Source organism: Gossypium arboreum, chromosome 8 (assembly GCF_025698485.1).
Source record: "Gossypium arboreum isolate Shixiya-1 chromosome 8, ASM2569848v2, whole genome shotgun sequence".
In the NCBI taxonomy this organism is placed as follows: Eukaryota; Viridiplantae; Streptophyta; class Magnoliopsida; order Malvales; family Malvaceae; genus Gossypium; species Gossypium arboreum.
The window spans coordinates 112,797,722-112,806,162 of NC_069077.1; the positions used below are offsets into that span (position 1 = coordinate 112,797,722).

Sequence of the window (8,441 nt, forward strand, 5' to 3'; positions counted from 1 at the left end):
TCACTCCAAAACTTGTTTCTGGCTTTTTTCTTGGATGTTGAGACATCAGTGTCTTAGTGTTGCCACGTAGGCATCAATTTTGGCCCGAATATGCATCTTTTGCTCCCAACTTGACTATCAAGACCATATAACATTATTTAGATATATAAAATGTAATAAAAACTACTAAAACGTATAAACTACTACTTTAGGTATGAAAACTTAAATATATACTAAGATGCTTCGATTTAACTATTAAACATGTTAAAGTTATGTGTAAAAAGGATGTAAATAATAGTGTAATTCATGGCAAACCGTATACGAGTCAGGTTTTAATATAGTTTTACAATGGAGTAGGTAGGTACTCTGAGGATCGTACCCAAGGGACGTGAGTACAAAGTTAAGGTTAACCTAAACCCAAATATAATTAATTAGTATTTTAAATAAATTATATTACGATAAAACACAAATGAAAGATTTTTGGGGGTTTTATAAATGAAGAATTAAAATCTGCATTAACAAAAGGGACTTCGAAAAACTAATTTCTAAACTCAATCAAATGAAGACATGGGTGATTAGCTTGCTTTAGTGCTTATAATTGATTCATATTTTGGTTTCTATTGAATTAGATAGTTGTTACCCTAGCCGGATCTATCGATCTTCCACTAAACTAACAAGTCGGCAAGAACTACTTATCTCTCGACCCCACAGTACAGACCGGTTCAAGGCTAAGGTGTTTGGAACGATGGAAATGTGCAAGTGTACACAATCACAACAAGTAATAAAGTGACAAGTAAATGTTGAGTTATTGTATAGGTACTGTGTAAGAAAATATTTATGAAATGCAATTAAAAACACTTTGGTAAATAAAAATATTTTGCTTTTGAGGAAGTGACTAAAAATTAAAATTTAACTCAGTAAAATAAAGTAAAATAAAAATAAAAGTTCCAATGCACGATATAAAAGATGTTTTAATCAATATGACATAATTGTGTTAGATAAATTACATTTATTAGCTTAATATTACTAAAACAATGTTCATATTGTTACAAATAAATTCACGGCAACTTGGTAACTTGTTAACTATAGCACATATAGACTTAATAAATTAACTTATCTATTGAACATATCAATATGCCAATTCAAATAATTAATCAATTTAAATAAGCAAGTAAAAGGTTAAGTGAGGTAACAATATATACCTACATTGAAATAGTTTAATCACAATAATCTTGCAAGTTATGCAAGGCTAATGTACCGTTTAATATCGTCACTAATTTAACCCTCATCTACCTTAGATGATTAAACCTGTAATGATTAAGTATTGAATCAGTTAATTACAATTTCAATATGATTAATAATTAATTCATTAGTTACCTTACAATTGTAATGCAATAATAGCATAATCATTGTTTTACTTAATCAAACAATTTACCAAAACCTATAACAACACTAACATAATTTTAATAACATAAGTGGGCTAAATGCAATCAACCTAACACGAATTAAATTTAAGCAATGTTAATTAAATTTAAAATAACAACATAACAAATATTCATAGAAATTTTCATAACAACAACAATAAAAGTTAAATGATAGGAAACTAGAATCAAATCTCATGTTTCTCCAAAGTCTGACTAGTTTGCTCCTCTATTCCATTTCTACTTGTCCTTGTTGAACCAAGGCTTCTACAACCACTTGAATTTTGCTACCAATGGTGGTTTAAGGGATCTTTTCCAAGAGGGAACTCGAAAAGGGAATGCAAGGGAAAAATGGAAAGCAAATGAAGTTACCTTATCAAGTTTTGCGGATTCTGGTTCTGGTCAAGTTGGAATTTCAACACTTGGTTGAACTTCCACTGAATCTTGAACATCAATTGGCTCCTTTTCAACTTCAACAATGTTTGGCTATAATGTCTTTCCACTCCTCAATGGCAATGTTTTACAATGCTCTTTCCTCAGATTTCTTGGATTTTCGTATCACTAGGCAAAGCACCTTGTGATCAGTTGCTAAGTTCAATAGCAAGTTGACCCACTTGATTCTCTAAATTCATTAAACTGGCATCATTATTTGCCATAGATGCCTTCAATAGGTTTTCTAAGCTATTGGAAGGTTCAGTTTGAGTTGGTTTCTAAGCATGTTGGGTAAAAATAGATGGCTAGGTTGATCTAGGTTGTGCATAAGTGTTACGGGGTACAGCCCCTTGGTTACTCCAAGAAAGGTTAGGGTGGTTTCGTCAAGATGTGTTATAAAAATTGGATTGTAGTCCTTGCCTTCCTCGGTTCTGGTTTTGATTAACCATGTAATAAATAGATTCTAGGTTTGATGGACATTCTTCAAACAAATGACCTTCCCCATAATAAACATAAGCTACATTTTCAAATTGATTGGGTGGTTGTGCTACAAAACTATTAAACCTATTAGTGGTAAAATTTTTAAGTATTGAGGAAATTGAAGATACCTGAGATGCAAGTGAAGTGAGAGCATCTGTGACACCCCTAAATTGACCCCAGTCGGAAAGCGGTTTCGAGACCGCTAAACCGAGTCACCAAATTATTTGAATATGATATTTATTGTCTAAAATATGTGAATATGAATGTGTGAAAGTTTTAAGCTTCGATTTAGTTAATTGCATGTGAATTTAGTTAATAGGACTTATGTATGACACTTTTAAAATGTGATAGTTAATCTATAAGGATCAATTAATGCATGTCATATGAATAAAGGGTTTGCATGTCAAATATCCATTATTAATGAGTAGTGGCCGGCCATGGATGGGTCATTGATGATAATATGATTTCTTTTATTAGAACTATGAGTTTAGAAAATAAAAGAATGAATTAAGAATGAAAAACATGAGGTGAGTGGGAGGAGAAACCAAAGTTGTCTCCCCTTACTCCCCATTGCCGTGACTAGTGAAAGAGGAGAAAACAAAGTTCTTTCTTTGTTGATCAACTTGGCGAATAGAAGAAGCAAAGGAGGGAAGAAATTTGGTCACTTGAATCCTTAGGAAGGTTAGTACATTGTGTTGAAATTGTGAAATAATTACTTGTTTTAGGTAAATTATCATGGTTCTTGCTTAGCCCATGCAAAAATTTCCACTAATGATGGTGAATAGAGCCTTGGCTAATGTTATAAGGGAAGAAATTTTGATTGCTTTACTTGAATCTTGATGATGAATGTATTGAGGAAAGAACTTGGTCTTTCTAAAAATATGAATGGTTAAAGCTCATACTAGTAATAGCCTAATTAAAGAATGCTTGATGTCATGAGAAAATGCTATTCATGTTAATTGGATGAGAAAGGGTAGTTGGGTGAAGTAGAGTCTAGCAAATGAACACATATGTGCACTAGTTGCTAAATGAAGAAAAATCGGCTAACAAGGGAGTACTAAGGCGAATATGATTTTGAATGTTAGTGGTGTAGTTGCTTAATTTGAACTATGAAGTTATTGAGTAATGTGTGTGTTTTAAGTGATAGAATGGAGTGAATGCTTGGAATGTGATATGTATGAATTATGTGTTAAATTAAGGTTTGCTAAGCTAGCTATTAAGATGAAGTGCAAATGTTAGTATTTGATTGCTAGTGTATATATGTGTACTAGCCGAGCTTTGAATTTAAATAATGGTTGGAGCACCATGTGTTGTAATGAGATTTTTTTTGAGCGAAATCATAGATATTTATATGATGAATTCGATTGTGGATATACATGCTTAAATAAGGTGCACATGAGGAAATGTTAGATTAATTGTATTAAATTGCTCAATGTGATTAAAAATGCGTATGACCATTTTGTGTTTGAGTTAAAGGTGGCCATATGACCTATGAAACTCCTTGTCATATTCGGCCATAAGCTAGCATAATGAGACTTTAATAAGTTAAATTTGTTTGAATTAGCTCAAGAGCTTAGAGGACCAAAGTTGGATAAGGAAAGGGAAAAAGTGATCGAATAGCCGCCGAGATCGTTCGACCACATCCGAGGTAAGTTTTAAGTGATTAAATGTTGAGTAAATTCAATCATAATAGGACATAATGAGTTGATTTAATGAGATATGATGTGGACATGATATGTCTTAAACTCAAATGGTAAGTTCATAAGTGTTTGGACTTGGAAATTTAAGAGCAAATTGTAATAATTTGCTTTGGACAGCAGCAGTAACGTGATTTTTGAAAATCACTATAAATTGTTGGTGTGGAATTATAGGCTGAATAAAATATGTAATCAAAGCTTAGTTAGTCTAGTTTCTTATAAAAGAGACCCTGGAAGCAAAGAAATTTCCTATAAAGAGATATTTAAAGTTGTGTGGGACAGTGTCAGAATGACTCCAAAATCCCCTATTCTGTTTTTGGAAAATCATTATAATTTGTACAAAAATGGTTATAAGATAAAATTTATATGCTTATACTCCTTAATGAGTCTAGTTTCAAATGAAATCAAATAAAACACATTATGAATTCTGTACAATGAAAATTTTGATTCGTAGTGAAGAGTGGTCAGATTAGTCAAACAGTGAAACAGGGGAAACTTTAAGAAAAATCTGGTACTGATTGGCCAAACCTAAAATTATAGAAATTTTATGGATGGAAGATATACGAGTCTATATTCAGCGAAAATTAACGTCAAGTAATTTGGAGTTTTGTAGCTCCAGTTATAAATAATTTAGTGACTATTGCTCAGGAAAACAGCTCGTAGTTAATATGTGATTTTGTTGTAAATATGGATAAAACTTGTTTTAGTTGCTCATAAGCTATTGATTAAACCCATACGTGAATTCTAAATCGTGATATTGTAAAACGATATATGAGTGCTAGACGGGTCTTCGATATTAAAATTTGTGAAATTGTAAGTTTATGAGTATTCGAATATGAAATGATAGTATGACGTGAAATTGAATTATTCATTGGAAAATGATTGGTGTAGATTCGGCCAAGACAAAGTGTATACATGATAGTATATGTGGTATGTGAAGTATATTTGGGTAATTGTGATGTGAATACATGAAAATTTATATTTTGATTTAGGATTTTATGTGATGAATGTGAATGTGCATATATGTGATAAGGCCGAATGGCCTATGTGATGAATGTGAACATGCATATATGTGATGAGGCCGAATGGCCAATGTGATGAATGTGAGCATGCATATGTGTGATAAGGCCGAATGGCCAATGTGGTGAATATGAACATGCATATATGTGGTAAAGGCGAATGGCTAATGTGAAATATATAAGATATGTATATGTGGTAAAGCCGAACGGCTAATGTAAAATATATGTGTGATATGTATATGTGGTAAAGCCAAATGGCTAATGTGAAATATATATGAGATATGTATATGTGGTAAAGCCGAATGGCTAATGTGAAATATATGTGTGATATGTATATGTGGTAAAGTCGAATGGCTAATGTGAAATATATATGAGATATGTATATGTGGTAAAGCCAAATGGCTAATGTAAAATATATGTGTGATATGTATATGTGGTAAAGCCGAATGGCCAATGTGAAATATATATGAGATGTGTATATGTGATAAAGCCGAATGGCTAATGTGAAATATATGTGTGATATGTATATGTCGTAAAGCCGAATGGCTAATGTGAAATATATATGAGATATGCATATGTGGTAAAGCCGAAAGGCTAATGTGAATGTTGTAACACACGATTAAATGTACATGAAACTTGAAATATATTCCGGTGAGACCCGATGACTACGTGTGGAGATTATGTCCGGTAAGACCCGATGACTACGTGTGGAGATTATGTTGGGTAAGACCCGATGACTACGTGTGGAGAGTATGTCCGGTAAGACCCGATAACTTCGTGTGGAGATTTAAATCGAGCTAAAGGTCTCACCGATAATCCGAGTAGAGGTTAAAGCTATAAGACTTCGTAGTAAGAATTGCTTATAAATATATTCAATGCGAAAGGTTAAACAGGTATGTACTCCAAGTTTATAAATGATGCATACGAGAGCAATCTATGGGACTATTCCCATGATTATGTGACATCGGATTAGTGTGAGAGGTTATGTGAAATCATACGATATATCTATGTCACATGAGCTCACTTTTACGTGAGAGTTTGTCTGCCTATTGTATATGACGAGATGTGTATATTCGGTAAAGGGATGGTATGCCCGAAGGAAGAGTGAAATAAAAATACGAACAACTATGTTATAATTTGATTGTTATCTGTTGACACTGCTTAAAACTTACTAAGCATTGTAATGCTTACTCTGCTTACTCCGCTTCCTCCGTCTTATAGGTCTCATTCTTGAAGCTACAGTGCTCGGGATCGCCAAGAACTAGTCACACTATCACTATCCACCGCTTGTTACTGCTATGTTTAGAACTATTTTATGGCATGTATAGAATAGACTAGTGGCGGAAGAATACTTTTGGTTAATGTATATAAGCCATGCGAAAATGGCATCTTTTGAATGTTTACTTAGTGAAGTTTAAATTTTACCTTTGGCTGTGCTTAGTACTTATTTAAATGAACGATCTTTAATTCAAGAAAAAGTTCAAAATTTTACTGTTCTGACATGAGTTACAAGTCCGGTAATGCCCCTTACCTATTCTGGCGACAGTTACGGGATAGGGGTGTTACAGCATCGACTTCATGTACTCTAGTGACTCGTCTTCCTGATGCTGCTCGATTGGTTGGCCACTGGTAATTGTTGCTGGCAATCCTCTCAATGATTTCATAAGCCTCTTTATAAGAATTAGAATGGAGAGCACCATTAGCAGAAGCATCTACTACCATTCTCGTGTGAGCATTGAGACCATTATAGAATGTCTCAAGTTTGATGCAATACGAGACTCCATGATGAGGGCACTTTCGTAATAATTCTTTGTACCTTTCCCATGCCTCAAATAAAGACTCGTCATCTATTTGTTGGAAAGTAGTGATCTCGTTCCTCAACTTAGCATTCTTGCTAGGCTGGAAATACTTCATGAGGAATTTTTTTTGCTAATTCTTGCTATGTGATAATAGAATGTGGTGGCAATAAGTTCAACCAAGCTTGAGCTCTGTCTTTCAACGAATATGGGAGAAACTTTAATCATAGTCCATCTTTGGGAACTGCGGCTAACTTGAAAGAATCACTCACCTTCATAAATAGTTTTAAGTGAAGGTGAGAATTTTTAGTAGGCATTCCACTGAATTGGCCCACTGTTTGAAGCATTTGGAACATGACTGGCTTCAGCTAAAACTGTTGTGCCTCAATTTTAGGTCTCCTAATACCCAAATTAAGATTATGAAACACTAGCACGACATACTGTCTTAAGGTTCTATCCATATCATCAGCAATAAGGATAGGATTTTGATCAGGGTTTGCTCCGTTTACTTGATTTAGATTTTCATAGTTCATCTCTTTGGTCTTTCTCTGAACTACTTGTCTTCTTCATTGTCAAAAAGTTCTTTCAATCTCAAGGTCTATGGGGAGAAAATCGATGATTCAATTAATACTCATAAACACCTGAAACAAACATAGAAAAAATTAATGAAGTTAAAATTGAAATAGACAAATAAACCAAAATGAAAAATTAACAAATTCACAAATGATGAATTTTAAAATAGTCCCCAGGAACGGTGCCAAAAACTTGGAATGATGAAAATGTGTAAGTGTACACAATTGCAACAAGTAATAAAATGACAAGTAAATGTCGAGTTATCGTACCCACAGGAATTGTGTAAGAAAATATTTATGAAATACAATTAAAAACACTTTGGTGAATAAAAATATTTTGATTTTGAAGAAGTGATTAAAAACTAAAATTTAACTCAATAAAAAAAAAAAAAGTTCTAATGCACGATTTCAAAAGATGGTTTTAATCAAGATAACATAATTGTGTTAGATTAATTACATTTCTTAACTTAATATTACTAAAACAATGTTCATGTTGTTACTAATAAATTCACGGCAACTTGGTAACTTGTTAACTATAGCACATACAGACTTACTAAATTAACTAATATATTGAACATATCACTTTGCCAATTCAAACAATTAATCGATTTAAATAAGCAAGTAAAAGATTAACTGAGGTAATAATATATACCTACATTGAAACAGTTTAATCACAATAATCTTGCAAGTTATGCAAGGCTAATATACCATTTGATATTGTTGCTAATTTAACCCTCACCTATCTTAGAAGATTAAACATGCATTGATTAAGTATTGTTTCAATTAATTACAATTTCAATATGATTAATAATTAATTCATTGGTTACCTTACAATTGTAATGTAAGAATAGCATAATCATGGTTTTACTTAATCAAACAATTTACCAAGACCTATAACAACACAAACATAATTTTAATAAATTAAGCGGGAAAAATGCAATCAACTTAACACTAATTAAATTTAAGCCATATTAATTAAATTTAGAATAACAAAATAACAAATATTCATAGACATGTTCATAATAACAATAAAAGTTAAAGGATA

The 8,441-nt window shown here is 32.5% G+C and overlaps 1 non-coding gene across 1 annotated transcript; it reads left to right on the forward strand.

The window, feature by feature from the left end:
* Positions 1-6,805: 6,805 nt before the first annotated feature.
* LOC128279974 (small nucleolar RNA R71) lies at positions 6,806-6,912 on the forward strand. The gene has a single exon (XR_008270158.1). It is a non-coding gene; the product is annotated as a small nucleolar RNA R71 (small nucleolar RNA).
* The last annotated feature ends 1,529 nt before the right edge of the window (positions 6,913-8,441 follow it).